The sequence below is a fragment of the Poecilia latipinna genome, unplaced genomic scaffold (genome assembly GCF_001443285.1).
Source record: "Poecilia latipinna isolate Pla-1442-1.1 unplaced genomic scaffold, P_latipinna-1.0 Scaffold1017, whole genome shotgun sequence".
NCBI lineage: Eukaryota > Metazoa > Chordata > Actinopteri > Cyprinodontiformes > Poeciliidae > Poecilia > Poecilia latipinna.
In genome coordinates, this window is record NW_015113633.1 from 28,733 (window position 1) to 43,238 (window position 14,506).

General features: G+C 38.4%; 1 protein-coding gene across 15 annotated transcripts in view; it reads left to right on the forward strand.

Moving 5' to 3' along the window:
- Positions 1-915: 915 nt before the first annotated feature.
- The window catches only part of mef2aa (myocyte enhancer factor 2aa), a 75,300-nt gene continuing 61,709 nt past the window's right edge, over positions 916-14,506 (forward strand). For 7 of the 15 annotated variants that reach the window (XM_015050890.1, XM_015050892.1, XM_015050895.1 and 4 more), the window contains exon 1: positions 5,106-5,280. The gene's annotated coding sequence lies outside the window, so the exon portion shown is untranslated. Of the gene's footprint in view, positions 1,172-5,103; positions 5,281-7,194; positions 7,245-8,244; positions 8,481-14,506 lie in introns of those variants that run through there. The other 8 variants (XM_015050885.1, XM_015050889.1, XM_015050891.1 and 5 more) reach the window with 6 other exon arrangements.

The window sequence follows — 14,506 nt, forward strand, 5'->3', positions numbered from 1 at the left end:
CAGAATAATGTCTTGAAACAAAACACCAACTAATCATTGAAACAGAAAGCTAGAAACAAAATATGTATTTTTCTTTGGCCATGTTGGTCCCTTGAACTATCTGAAACTTGTGGGTTGAAAGCACATAAGCAGAGATCCAGAACTTTTCATCTACTGCATGAGTGTCCAAATTTCAACTTGTGGGCTTTGGAATGACTTTGTGTGGGCTGTGAACTCAATTCAAGAATATCATTTTTAATTGCCAAGACTTGCTTGGCAAGTAAGGGACTTTTAAATTTTGGATCAATGATGTTTTACAGATTACTTTTCTATTCTTTGCTAGTTTTATTTTAAACTGCTTTTCAGTTAATAAAATGTTGATTTTGGTAAGTTCTTTAGATTGATGTAGAGAAATTGTCCAAGGAGAAATGATCACAGATCACTTTTTCTGTTTGCTCTAACCTCACGAATTGTAGAATGAGAGCGCTGTCCAGTTTCCAAAAAGGAGTTGCAAAAGCAGGGCTATCAAAAAGGGTCAGACTGGTGATTTAGCAACTGTTTCTTAACATAGGATGTTTTATTGCTTGATAAATGTATAAAAATTTAAGGTTTTTCTATTTTTATAATGGAACATTTTGGCACTGCAACAGGTACATTAATGGTGACAGGAATTACAGAAAACTGAAAAATGTTGTGCACCATGAACTTGCTTCACTAGCCAGACCTTAATTCCACATAATAACTTGTAAAAAGATTTCACAACGGCTTCAAAAGTTTTTGTTCACACATCTGAAAGAAGAAGCAACACCTTCTGGAATCATGAATGACAGCTGTGGCTGATCCAGGGAGCCCTGAGCCAAGTCCCGTCACGTAACGCATGCTCGACATGTCGGCGTCCATCAGGGGTCCAACTCTTCAAACTGCTCCTCCTCTTTGCTTTCTGCCTGTAGAGAAGCCAAGGGACAAGAGCAGAAACAGGGTGTGAAGACGGGCCCTCTCAGGACTTGAGGGGACATATTCAAAGCCAGCTGGTCTGGCTTTGAGGATGATCAATGGAGTGAGTGACAGAGAGGCAACAGAAAGAAGTGGAGAGCTGTAGAGTGAACTAAAAGGCAAGATAAGGAAAGTGAATGCACACAAAGGGAGGTGGAGGTTGCAGCAGACTGTGAAACTGTTTGTGGAGCAACAACAGGTAAGAAGCTGCTGTTACACAAGGTTTTAATTTATTACAAAGGGTTTGAAGAAAAATATAATGTAGAACTCAACTGGAAAACTCATTTTCCACTTTTACTATTCACTAACAAGACTAAGTCTCGCAACCAAGTGTGTTATAGCACACAACCTTATTTACGTCTTTATATAAAATTTTAGGAAAGAAACTAAGAACCTGTGATGTGTTTCTGACATTGTGTGTCATGAATATTCTAGAAATGTCAGTTTTGGAAACTCAAAGATGCTGAAAGAGGCAAGTGGTGTGACCTCACTGAAGAGCCTGTTGGCGGCAGATGTTAACACACACACTTCTTCATGGTAACCCCAGAAACAAAACAGCTGAGGGTTTGGAACTTACCAAAAGACTCAACAATTCTTGGGTCCTAAAATAAAATTGTAAGGTATAGTCATAGGAATTATCGCAGGAATTTTATCAATTTGAGTGTACAACTTAGAACAAATCCATCATTTTTACAACATTCTGAATTATCACATTTAAACAAAGTGCAAATGATGAAAAGAACAGGGTAAATGCACTTTAGGGTCTTAAAGGGCACAAGAACAATCACACTCCCCCTACTTCCTGGAAAGTAAAGACACAGAAAGCTGCATGTTACAAAACTAGAAGCTCCCAGTCTAGCCACAAAACAGGAGAAAACATGTTCAGTGAAAATGGCAGAAAACCCGTGTGGAGTTTCCACTTTCTTCAAAGCTGGTTACTTCAGTAAGAAAGAGAAGAGATTCCACTATTGTGCTGTTTTTCCTCTCTAAGAATGTGAGTTATCTTGTGTAAGAAAGCCTCACACATCACAGGGGGGAAGAAAACATGGTATGCGCTAGTATTCACCCATCTTTGCTATGGCACCCCTAAATAAAATACATTGCAACCAAGTTCTTGCAGAAATAATCTGTTCAGTAATTAAAGTTCCATGTGTGTAAATACAGCTTTCCTCTGAAGGCATCAGAGGTTAGTTGGAGAACATTAGTGAACAAACAGAATTGCAAAAGCAAAGAGATAATACAGAGGACCAGGAAAAAGGCTTACAAATCTCACACAGCACTGATCTGGCTATCCAGCCCTTTACCATCTTGATCTGTGAAGAATTGTGAAGGAGAGGACTAGTGCCTCAAACCAGTCACCTGCATAGGTTGCCAGTCTATAACAAGGCAAGGCAGAAACAAGCAGAACACCCAACCATGCCTGCACTCTCTCAGACTTTTCATTTTTCAAAAAGAGAATGGCAAACTAAGACATGGCCATCAAAATGAACTGCCAAGGAGAGCATTGTTCAAAGAAGCAGTTAACAGGCCTGCAGTAACTCTGGAGGAGCTGCATAAATCCTTAATGTACGTTGGAATAATCTGTTGAAAGAACAAGTATTATTGGTCATACAGTCCAGATCTCTGGCTTGTAGTGTGTGAGGAGTTTCAAAAAGTACAGTAATGTTAAAAGGAAGTCATGCAGGAGGTTCAGCCATGCCATGGACACTGCAAACATGTGGAAAAACACACACTCCAGACTAAAACAGTAGTTTATGACGATCATGTAAAATGGTTTGTGAGACAGAAAAATTACACTGCACCAGCTGAACACATTCTTCTGAATGTGAAAAATAGTGGTAGCAACACAGTGCTCTAGGGAGCAGGGAAGCTGGTTAGAGTCGAGGCCAGTGGCAAGATTTGAAAAGCTTACTCAAGCTAATATGACTGACATTCAGATATTTTGCATAGAAGACATAGGAACATGCTTAGTTTCTGAATGTGTAAAGCTGGTTGAGACATGTCTCCCGAAAATGTACATCTGTAACTGCAGTAAAACACAGTGCTGCAAAGTGTTTTAATGCCCCATCCATTATGGGAGCCATTCTGGATGGGGCAGAATGGCTCCCATAATCAAATATTCATTGATAAAAATATTTACAAAATTTAAAAGCCATATGCATTTTACCTTGGACTCTAGTACTAGATTGTGTAAAATCAGAAGAAAAAACAAATGCATTAACTTTTGTAGTGACAATGTAACAGAAACATGAAAAAATCTGAGTAGCTTTATAAGCCACTGTGCAGAACAAACAGTCTGAACAAGATGTCCTTCTGTAAGAGCCCAGTAGATCAGTGGAAGTAAAAAAATGTGTATGAAAATCTGTTATTTCAAATGCCATGTCTTTACCCCTCCTGTCAGAGACACTACTCCTTCAAGGCATGTTTGATAACTAAGAATTACTCTCGTATGTTGGAGTTACTTAGATTTAGGATGGTAGAAATGTCAAACATAATAAAGGAGGAGAAAATGTTGCTAAGGCACAACCTCTGCTCCTGTATCTTATGTCTTTTTAACAACAAATTGCAATTTGGAATCGAGTTGAACATTAATGAATAGTGAGGCAAAACATTTCCCAGATTTATAAAAGGCACCCCACATAAGCAGCATGAAAGGTTAGAGCATAATCCATCCGTAGAAATTGTTAAAACCAAGAAGCTGCCTAATTTGCTAATAAGCAGAAGCTGCTGAGACCTGTGTGACCTATATGTATCTTACGTTGCACAGGGGAGGGAAAATAGCACTAATCAATAGCAAAAACAGCTTGTTCTTGATCAAGATACTGCTCAGACCTCTATAAGCTATACAGGGCCTAAGTGTTTCTTTCTGAGAATGTGTAATTTGGTCACTTAAGCACTATGGGATATTATTAACAGACCCTGGTGGTAATTATTGTAAATAAATTTGAATTTAATGACTAACAGATTTTTTATGAAAAAAAGCTAAGTTGGGTGTCCTCCCTGTGTTATAAAACAACACAAAACACTGAAAAGATATGAGGCTCATTCATATCTGAAACAAGCTCAACTGTCGAAAAATGTGTTGTAATTCATATACACCTACTGAAAGTGTTGCAGCTGCTTGCATCTGTGATACAAGGAACGGGGAAATAAATTTAAGTGGAGGTTAGAATGAGACAAACACAGTGAGGCTGGATTATTTCTACTGATATGCTTGAAACCATGAGGCTCTGACAAATGGACAAAGTTTTTCAATATGAAATGTCCCCTTTTAGGGGTTTTCACAGATTAAATTAATAAGATTGGAGAAAAGTCCTAAGCTGTTTAAAGATTCTGTTAGAAGGGATTTTTTCTTTTAGCACTGAATAATGAGGTTTAGCACATAAACAGATCAGAGGGTGATTTTATGAGGAAGCAACATTTTGTCATGAAATGTTATTGAGGCACAGAAAATGCCCCGGGGGTAGACACCTTTGTCAACACCTCCTTCATTGTAGGATAAGAAATCTTAAGAAAAAATATATTATTGATTTTTGATTTTAGTATGCAACCCTGTGATTATCACTGCCCCCCCACCTGGATGACCACCCTTTAGGAAACTGTCTGAATGCGCCCCTGTGATTACAGTGGTTTCTCACCCGCACCTGCTTTCACATGCAAGGTAAACAGCAAAGGCAGGACAATCTCAACTCCGCTGATCTCCCTCACACACGTGACGTACTGCGCTAATCCCTCCCTCTTCTGCTGATTGGCTGCTGAACAGACGCTGCGGATCAGTATTGGCCTGAGGATGTGGCCTTCAAACAAAATGACCGCTGCTGTTGGTGGAACTAATTACGGAAAATCCCGAGGAGAAACTTTGGGAAGTGAATGCCTTTATTTGTATATTTATATTATATTATAAATACCATTACACTGTAAAAATTAACCTAAAGTTATATTGTATTTTATATTAGGCTATATTCTATTATAATAACACGCCCAGGGGGTACAGTAAGAGTTATAGGTGAACAAAGGTAAACATTACTTTTCTTCCTTTTACACGCTTTCCCTCGGTCGAGTTTGCGAGCCAAAGAAAACTCCGAGGGAGGGGAGGAGGAGCGGAGCGGAGGGGAGGGCAGAGGAGGGACAGGCAGCTCGTCAGATGGGGAGGAGTCTCGCACTGACAAGAGGGAGATTGGCTTTTTCTGAGTTTGTCGGCTCCCCCTAAAATAGCAGTCAGTGTGTGAATGTGAACTGAAATTACGTTTATCCACTGGAGTCACCGATATAGAGTGTCTATATACAGCGACTGACTCGGGAGTAAAGGTGAGTAACGGAAATAGAAACAATGTTGCGGAGTGTGGCGGCGGTACTGTAAGCTACAGTCAGGGAGAGGGGAGAAGCGCAAGAGGGAGACGTAGAGTGGATTTGGGACACATTTTATTTTTTCCACCTATCTGTACCTGCCTTTTCACAACACTGTACAACTCGTGTTATTTCACGCGAGTAACAGTGAGCTGCCAAAGCCATAAAATGTTCAAGTGGGAGGTTAAAGGGTGCTGTTGATATCTGTCACTTGTGAGAGTTTGGCTATGTTCATTACACGCCGGTGATAAGTTCTCCTGTAGCTTCTTGTAAGACTTTCGAACTATTATTATAAGGGAAAAAAATCCATCAGAGTAAGTCATCTTGTCCGCAAGGCTTTGTAAAAGCGTCGCTAAACAGTAATCACTGTGTATGTAATAACACCGTTGAGCCACTGTAGACCTGCTCACACGGTGACTTGATCGTGATAATAGAAGTTGTCAGACGAGGAGTTGGCTGCAAATTAGTGTGTTAATGTTATGCAGCTGGAAAAACATTCATTAAAACCGCCTTTAAAGATCCAACAAAGTGTAATAAAGTCGGTTTCAGTGCATATTTGAGTTGATTTGACAATATTATAAGAAAGTAGTTACTTTCCAGTGTGTTTTAATAAGGTGACAAACCTGGTCCATCAGATTTGAACCTAATTATGTGATTTCAAGTGAAGTGTGGCAGAAGTGATCTTTATATGATTAACTTCTCACTTGTAAATAAGGTCTCACATTTTATCATCACAAGTGGGAAGTTATAGGCAGTTTTTTTTTTTTTTTTTTTTTGGTGAGGAACTCCTAGCGTTGTCTTGTGGTTCTGTGAATTTCTGTCTCCCATATGACCTTAACCTCCGGCCAGAGAGGAGAGTAGCCAGCAGTAACCTGACCTTCTCAGATGTTTCGAGTGTAAAGCGGCGCACTACATGTCTTCTTGTTTAATAAGCTGTTTTTATTTGAGATTGATCAAGAATTTTCTTGATCGGCAGGTCAAATGTAAAAAAAGTATAAAAAATATGTTACTTATTTAATAAATGTATCAAAATTACCTTCCTCATATTTTGTTTTAATAAGTATGTAAGCTAAGAACATATCTGTTGATGCACTCGTTTGAGGTTATTAAAAATCACATCTGATGAAGGTTAAGGAAATACGCTTGAATGCAAAAAGCTGCTGCAATATTTTTCAGTTTTATACGTTATTGTCCTCGGGGAGATAAAAAAGAACTGATTATTAGTGCCTCTCTAGTTTTTAGTCACTAGAATAACAAATGACAGCGTAAAATGTTTGCTTGCTTCTCATTTTACTAGTTACTGTTGGGACAAAAGTACTTGATTGTCATAGATGTTTAAGTTGTTAATGTTTATTTATTTTATGAAGTACAATTGAACAACAAGTATTTTCAGTGCATGAGTTTATTGAGGAAAATATACAGTGTCACATTACAGAAACATAAATTTGCTGTATTTTCCTTTTGTTAAGAAAATAATCAATTATTCCTACTGCTTATAAAATTAGTTAATTGATTATCACACCATGAGGTTAAAAGCATTTAATTCTCACTATTTTGATACTTACACACAGGCTAAGCAAACTTTTAGATTAAGCACAATTACAACAGGGAGTCTAACGAGCTGATAAAAGCCAGGCTGCAGTCACCTGCTTGTCATAAATGACATTAAACATGATCTTAATAAGAATGAAGTTGGGACTCTTTTCACTTTCTGTCTGTGTTTTTTGCAAGTGGACGTTTTTTCCAAACAGATTAGTTTGTTTTCTTGTGAATAAGAGTGTATAGTGAATTACTTATGGCTAGCTGACAGGCAGTGCTTTGCAACTGTATGCTCCACACAGATGGGGAATACACCTTTCACTTCTCACTTTGTAGGTGAGAGAAAATTGTATCCAACACGCAGCTGTCTGACAAAACAGGAACAGGTAGGGGAGGGGCAATCCCATTGTTTTTTTGTTTTTATTTTTTTAAATGTATTTTTCTTAAGTCACTCTGGCACTTTCTGTGGTATGTCAGTTAAAGGACATTAAGCCGCAGGAATAATATGACACATAATTTTAGTGGTTTTATAAATGCAGCTTTTTAAAACATTGGTTTTAACTGAGAATCTATAAAAAGCAAACATAATCAACTTCGGCAAAGCTAGTAAAGATTGCCATTTTTTACTAAGCCGTGTATTTTACACATACAGAGTGAAATCAATGACAAGTTCTTAAGCCCTCTGAGTTGCTGCAGCGGTATTAACGCAAACAAGTTTTTACGGTGCTTTTTTTTAATGTTACCACTATCCTGATGGCATGCACATTATCATACCAGCTGGTTGCCAGTGATTTCTTAAGCAAAGCATTAAAGCACCATCCAATCTGCAGTCATTAGCTTGTACGCTGCCCCAGGCCTCATCAGTAATGGGTCTCGTTGCTGATGATCTGCGTCACGTGAGCTCTTATGTCTAATGTGTGGATGAGGGGTACTTTTACTGGGCTGAGATGAATACTGTGTTAACAGTTTGTGTCAAGTATTAGTCAAAGGGATGACTGTGAAGGCACACGAGATGTTACTTTCACATGCCTGCTTTGAACTGTTGCACTTACTCCTCTGTCTTGCAGATAGAATTATTAGATTGCGTCCAGCGACATTTTATTAAACAGAAGATGATTTTTGTAGGAGATCACTAATGTTTATGAAACACCGGCCTTGTTATACATTGCATCTATGGAGTCCCTGCATGTCTCCTCAAATGTGTCTAATTGCTCTTCAGCATCTTTGCACGAGTTCTTAGTCAAAAGGGAGGAATGAGAGGTGGTGATGGTGTGAGGAATGGGCAGCTGCAGCATCTTTTACCGCTCTCCTCGTCCCTCTTGAATCTCAGTGTCTCAGCCTCTCCTTCCAGGAGAAATGTGGAGTGTGTGGGCGAGTCGGATCTGCAATTAACGCCGGTTGTCAGAAAGAAAACGCTGGCGTTTACACCATGCCTCTGAATCACTGAGTGAAAGTCTTTCTCCTCCACTCTTCTCCTCCCAGGACATTTTTTTTTCTTTTCCCAAGGAGGACAAAACACCAGAGAGCTGCATGCCAAGGATGCACTGAGTGCACAATAAGAGATAGATGCAGAACATTTTGGTCCAATAAAGAGGATAGTTTTTTTTTTCTCTGACTGATTGGTAAGCCAAGATGTTCTTTTATACTGCAGCTTTAAAGAGAAATTTAAAACCCTCACAGATATCTCACAATGGTGTACAATGGAAGCTTTTTTGCATGTTATTTGAATTTCTTAGCTTTTTTGCAAAAAAAAAGAAACAATATAAAAAAAAACATGCTGTAGCATTTGGATAAATCTCGTACTGCACATTTGAGCTTTTGCACAAGTGAACTTTATTTAAAAGTAAATACAACATTCAGTTGATTTGGTGGGATAACTGTGCGGTAAGACGCCTAATGATCACTGAGTTTGCGTCGTCCCTGACGCCAAATGTTCTCATCTTTCCTTTTTTTTTCTTTGTACGAGTCATAAAATTAAAAGTTTCGGGCACTATTTGAACTCAAAATAAAACAAGCTGTCAGAGGAAGGATAACACTCGTTGTCTCTGTTTAACTTTCCACTTGTTTAACCGGAGCGTCTTAGTAACATGAATCATTGTGTATTGGAGCTCCATCATCAGTATGGAGATTCCAACGTTCCCCTGTGAGACCTGGAGGTTACATGCAGAATCTTGAGCCTGGCAGATAATGTTTTGGACCGCAGTTAACTGTAGACTGTTCCTTGTAAACAAAAGAGGGAATATTTTATTTTGATATGTCAGCGCCTCACATGTTTTGTTAACAAATAGCTGATTTGTTGAAATATTTGTACAGTTTTAGATGATTTTATAGCATTTATATGGACTAGATTTTTCAACATTTATACAGCTGAATTCATACCTTATGGGTTGCGAATGCCACACTTGTGGAGATATTCTGGTTTGTTATTGGTTAATTTTGCTTGCTGAGTAATCCAGACAAAAGAAATTACCAATATTCTTGATAGCCCAAATAACGTGTCTCATTGAAAAGTGTTTTGGTCTAAATATGAGAAAATGAAGGGGATTTTGTGAAACAACAAGTGTTGTCACAGCTTTGAAGTATGTATGTCGCTTCTGATACAATCCTGTTTTGAATAGTGCATGCGTATTGGGATCAAAGATGTGGAATTTGCAGTGTTCTATTGCATCAGGACCGGCTACGTTATTTACGCTGAATGCCACTATTTTTAACTATTAGTTTCATACATAAGGATCACCTAACCAGCTGATAGTTACATTTCAATGCCCCCAAGTTTTCAAGTAATTATTAGCCGACTTAATCAGAAAGTAGGGCAAGCCGTCATGTCGTGTCTAAGAAATCTGTTGCAGCCTGGCTTACTTGGTGATCACATAGCTAATGCTACAGTGTTAAACATACAAGAAGGCAATGTTGGAATGTTATTCACATAAAGCAATGTGTCTTCCTGCACTACTAAGGTGCAAAACCAATACACAATTTTGTTAGAGACAAAAAAAAAAAAAATCCCCACTTTTCCTCATTTTTATAAATAGAGTAAAAAGTTCAAAAACAGTGTTTTACAGAACCTGTAATGACTCTAAAATAATTCAGTTCAAGTTTGACTTGTCTAACATTTATAGTTTTCATATATGTCTGAATTCAGGGTGATCCTACTGCCAAAAGAACTGAACATGTTTTGCCTGAAAGTGATCAGCATATCCTTTTTTAGTTTAGTTTTTTTTTACCAGTATTTTTCATTTAAGCCAGAAATGTTCAAATGCAAACCAGATGTTTGTTTTAAAATGTGAAATAGCCCTTTATTTTGGTTCACATAGGACAATGCAGATCAGATGGCAACGTGAGTGTAGTTTGACAGCTGTGGTACATAATATTCTCCTACCACTCTAACAAATCTTTTCTGTCTTGGTATCTCAGTTATTTTAACCAAAAAAAAAAAAAAAATTACGATTCATGGGAACATATTCTTTTTGGAAACCAATGAGAAAAACTAAATAAATTCTCATGCAGAATGATTACTGCTAGATCTAAAGAAAGAAATTAATTATAGTTGTTTGGAAAGGTGGGACAAGTTGATAAAATCCACAGGAGATTTGTTCTTTTCAACAGAAACGGAGGTTTTGCTTTCTATGGTGACTTCACATTTTGACTAAATTTACTGTATATTTAGTCAACCAGTAAGAGGTTAATCCATAAATTCAGGTTGCAAAGCATGAGGCACTCACCTTCCAATCTATCACTCACTTCTTTTTATCTAACGCTAAGATTATTACTGTTTTAACAAAGACGCTTGTGACAACACAAGTGTAAGTCAGACTGTGTCCTATTAGCTCCCTAAATGTATAACTACAGCTCAGTGGCAGCTCATAAACACTGGTAATTTTTTAATCCCTCTAACTGTCTGATGTAGGTTCAGAGGGTGAAGGCATTAATCGTTGAGGTGCTGTTTGTATAGCAGAACAGCCAGCAGTGACCTTTCAACTGTCCTGCCCTTGACTCAGACCTCAGGTGGTAAGCCACCGTGTTTGGCTCACTCAGCACATGTGCCGCTCAGCAGGGCAGAGCAGCTTAAGCTCCATATTTTCTTCTCTTGTTTGCTCTTTGAAACCTCTTTCCACCTGACATTAAGAAGTGACCTGCTGGCTTTATTTGTAAACTTTTGGATGTTTGACTTTAGCTTCATATTTAAATCTGGGCTTTTTGCTCTATTAAATGAGCAGAAAACCTCCACATGCACGCTGTGTAGTTTTGCGCAGCCAGACTGCTGGGAGCATGCGGTGGAGCAAAGGTGACGACTTTAACGACTCGAGTCATTTTGCACGTTTAAGATCCCTCCTCCTCTTTCTGTTTGTTTCTGCGAGAAAACCCCATAGAATCACACAAAGTGTGTTATATCTAACTTGGCCGCCCAGACTGGAAATACAGTGCGTTGTAAAAGTGTTAATATAACTAAATCCTTTCGCACTTTGTTAAGTAAACTCACAAAGTTCAGTGTGTTTTAATAAGGTGCCAGTCCAATACTTAAAACATTTTAAAAAGTTTTCAAAAATTCAACTCTGAAATACTCTTTCTTATCAGGAAGAAATCATTTTTTGATATTAAATGTTAAAAATGCTTGCCGTAATGTGTGACTTGGCTCACTGGCATCTTTTCTTTTTAAAAAAACAACAAAAAAACAAATAAAAAAAAACAACAAAAATAATACTTTACTCTGTAAGAATAGCACAATGAGAAGTTGCAATTGTTTTGTTGCTAACTTTGTGTGTGTGCATCGGGGGAGCACTCTACATACAACTGTAGGGGAAACATGGACTAATAAATGTCCTGTCATCCGACTCCCTCACCTGAGCTGAGGATCTCTACATCTCCTTCAAAGTTAGTTCCCCTAAGCTGCTACTGATTAGTACTTTATGTTCATCCTGTCAGTTTTGATGAGCACTAATATGTTGCATGTTTTAAAAAACATCTGAGGTCTTTACAATAACACTGTATTCATACTGAGACTCAATAACAGAAATTGACTGTATTTATTACTGATTTTATAACCTTCCAAGACAATTGGTTGCAATTTTATTTTTTTTATATGTGGGTGCCATAGTAAAGGGGCTGGATAAAAATACCTGTCACATTCAGATTCAAATTTGTGAAAATTTTTGAAGACCCACATCGTTGCAGCTCACAATTTTACTCTACTTTGTGTTGGTCTGTCACTTAAATCCAACAAAAAACATGGACGTTTGAGAAACTGCTTGTGAACATGTCTTCATACAGAGATTAATTGAGAGCAATTGATGAAATGTGAGAAAGCTCGAGGGGTATAAATAGTTCTTGCTTTTATTTACCTTAGTTGTCCTTATAACCTGCTTCAACCTAAAGTAAATTAAGAGATGCCTACGGTGCTGTGACCAGATAATCAAGCTGAATTCTGCATAAAGCAAAACTGAAGTTAAGAAAGACATCAATTTGCTGAGTTGCATTTTAACTGCATCTTAATGAGACTTTGGTAAAAAAAAAAAACATAAATCAAAGGAATATATTATAATATAATTTTCAAGATCAAAAGATCTCCCATGATTGCTAATATACCCTGCTGTATTGATGCTCTGCTGGAGAACCTTTAAAGCATCTCTCACCAGAGGTTTAACTTCTTGGCCTGTTTCCGGAGTCGATTATGAAGCGAACAACAGATAAACAATTGAAGCGTACACAGAGTAAACTTTTTCAAGACTCTGTTTGATGAAGCAGTTTATGTGCAGTTATAGAGTGTTAAAATAGACTCTGTAAATCATCATGTTTATTGCCTTTTAATCCAACCTCCCATTACGCTACCCACAATAGCACAAAGTATAATGCATGTAGAAGTGTTTATCAGTAGTTGGTATAGTAATTAGAGCTGTGAGACTTAGGTGTCACAGCTCATATATCAAGGCCATTGAGTAAACCTCCAGGAGCTGCTGGAAATACCAGCTGGATCTCCAGCTGCTGGACCATTCTGGTGCTGCAGGAAGGAGACCTGGTCTGTTAACATCCTTTGATTTCTGTCTGTCTGTCAGAGAAGCCTTGTGATCCGGGACAGCTGAGGGGGATGTGATTTACTCCCCCCCCCATTAATCTGGAGTAGATCCGTCATGTGAACAGAGTAGGGAAATGACCCCCGGCCCCCTCACACGCACCTTTCCCCGTTCTTCTCGTCCACTATAGGGATCCGACTTACATTTAAAATGTTCTCTCTCTTATCTGAGAACAGCATTGTGAAAGCCAAATGTATGGGGTTTCCGAGTGGTGTTGTAATACATCTATGCATAGTTGCAGTTTAAGAAACTACAATCTGACTCTCTAACCCTGCTTAACTTCAGGGAAGTATACATTTTATGTATTGACTTCTACAGCTTGCAATCTAAATAGTATTCCTCTTTTCAACGCCTGTATTTGTAATTTTTTTTATTTTTTATGAAGGTGTCAATAGTAGACCTTCTCTGTGAATCCAAGGCATTGAGAAATGATTGACTTTGCATCTCCTGCTTCCAGATCCCATCTCTCTCCATCTCTCTCAGTGTGACTGTGACTGCGAGAGAGGTGTCGAGCCTGCCCGCTGTTTGCGCGGCGGCCCGTCTGTCCTCTCCCTTTTTCTCCCTGTCCACTTTCCATCTGTGTGCTGCAGGCTGCAGATTTAGGTGAAAATGGTGTAGTGTTTCCACCAGTGAGCTGTTGCTGTCCTGTTTTTATGTCAGACTGTGTTCTTCACATTGTTTTCCCCCTTCCCCACACCCCCACCGCTTCCCGGCCTGTGTTTTAGCTGCCTGGAGTGTTCACGTTGTACACGGTGATTATGGAAGGGGGGGACATTCATCATCAACTGCCAGGCTTGGGATCTCAGAACCAGCAGCTATAATCTAAAAAGGCTAGGAGTCAGGATCCAAGGGCTGTCTGAAGAATAAAAAAAAAAAAAGAAAAAAAAAAAAGATTCTCAGAGAGATGAGCAGGGCCTGTGGGCTTTTCTTTGTCTGTGTGTCTTTCTCTCAGGTTTTCCACACAGTGCTCATGTGACAGCTAATACATATCATCTGATTTGTGAAATACTGTGGGCTGGAGCTGCAGAAATACTCTGATTATTGTAAACAGTGTTTGTTGCACTCAACAGCCATGCATGTTCCTATGGTTTAGTCTCACTCACTGGTGAAATTGATTTACTATAAAAACGCAGTTGCCATACAAATGTTAAATTCAGTAGAAATTGATCATTTAATTATAGCTCATACAACAGATAAAGTATGTAGGCACTCCAGCTTGTAGAGGGCTGCAAAATGCTTCCTCATTGGTGCTCATTGGTTTGTGTTGAATGTGGATCAAAGGCATTAGTAGTGATATATATGTATATATATATATATATATATATATATATATATATCCATCACCTTGGCTGGTTTGAAGCAAATTCAAGTATATAACACAAGGAACTAAAGTCTGGAGTGAGCTGTTGCCCCCACCTGTTGCTGCACACTGCCAGCTAACTCGGCCCAAAAAGGTCATTACATGTCTCACTTGATCAGGAATAGACAAATTTGATTGTTTGAAAATGCTTCCAGGCTCAAAAAACAGGTAGGCATTTTGTAAAAAAAAAAAAAAAAAAAAAAAAAAACAACCACATGAA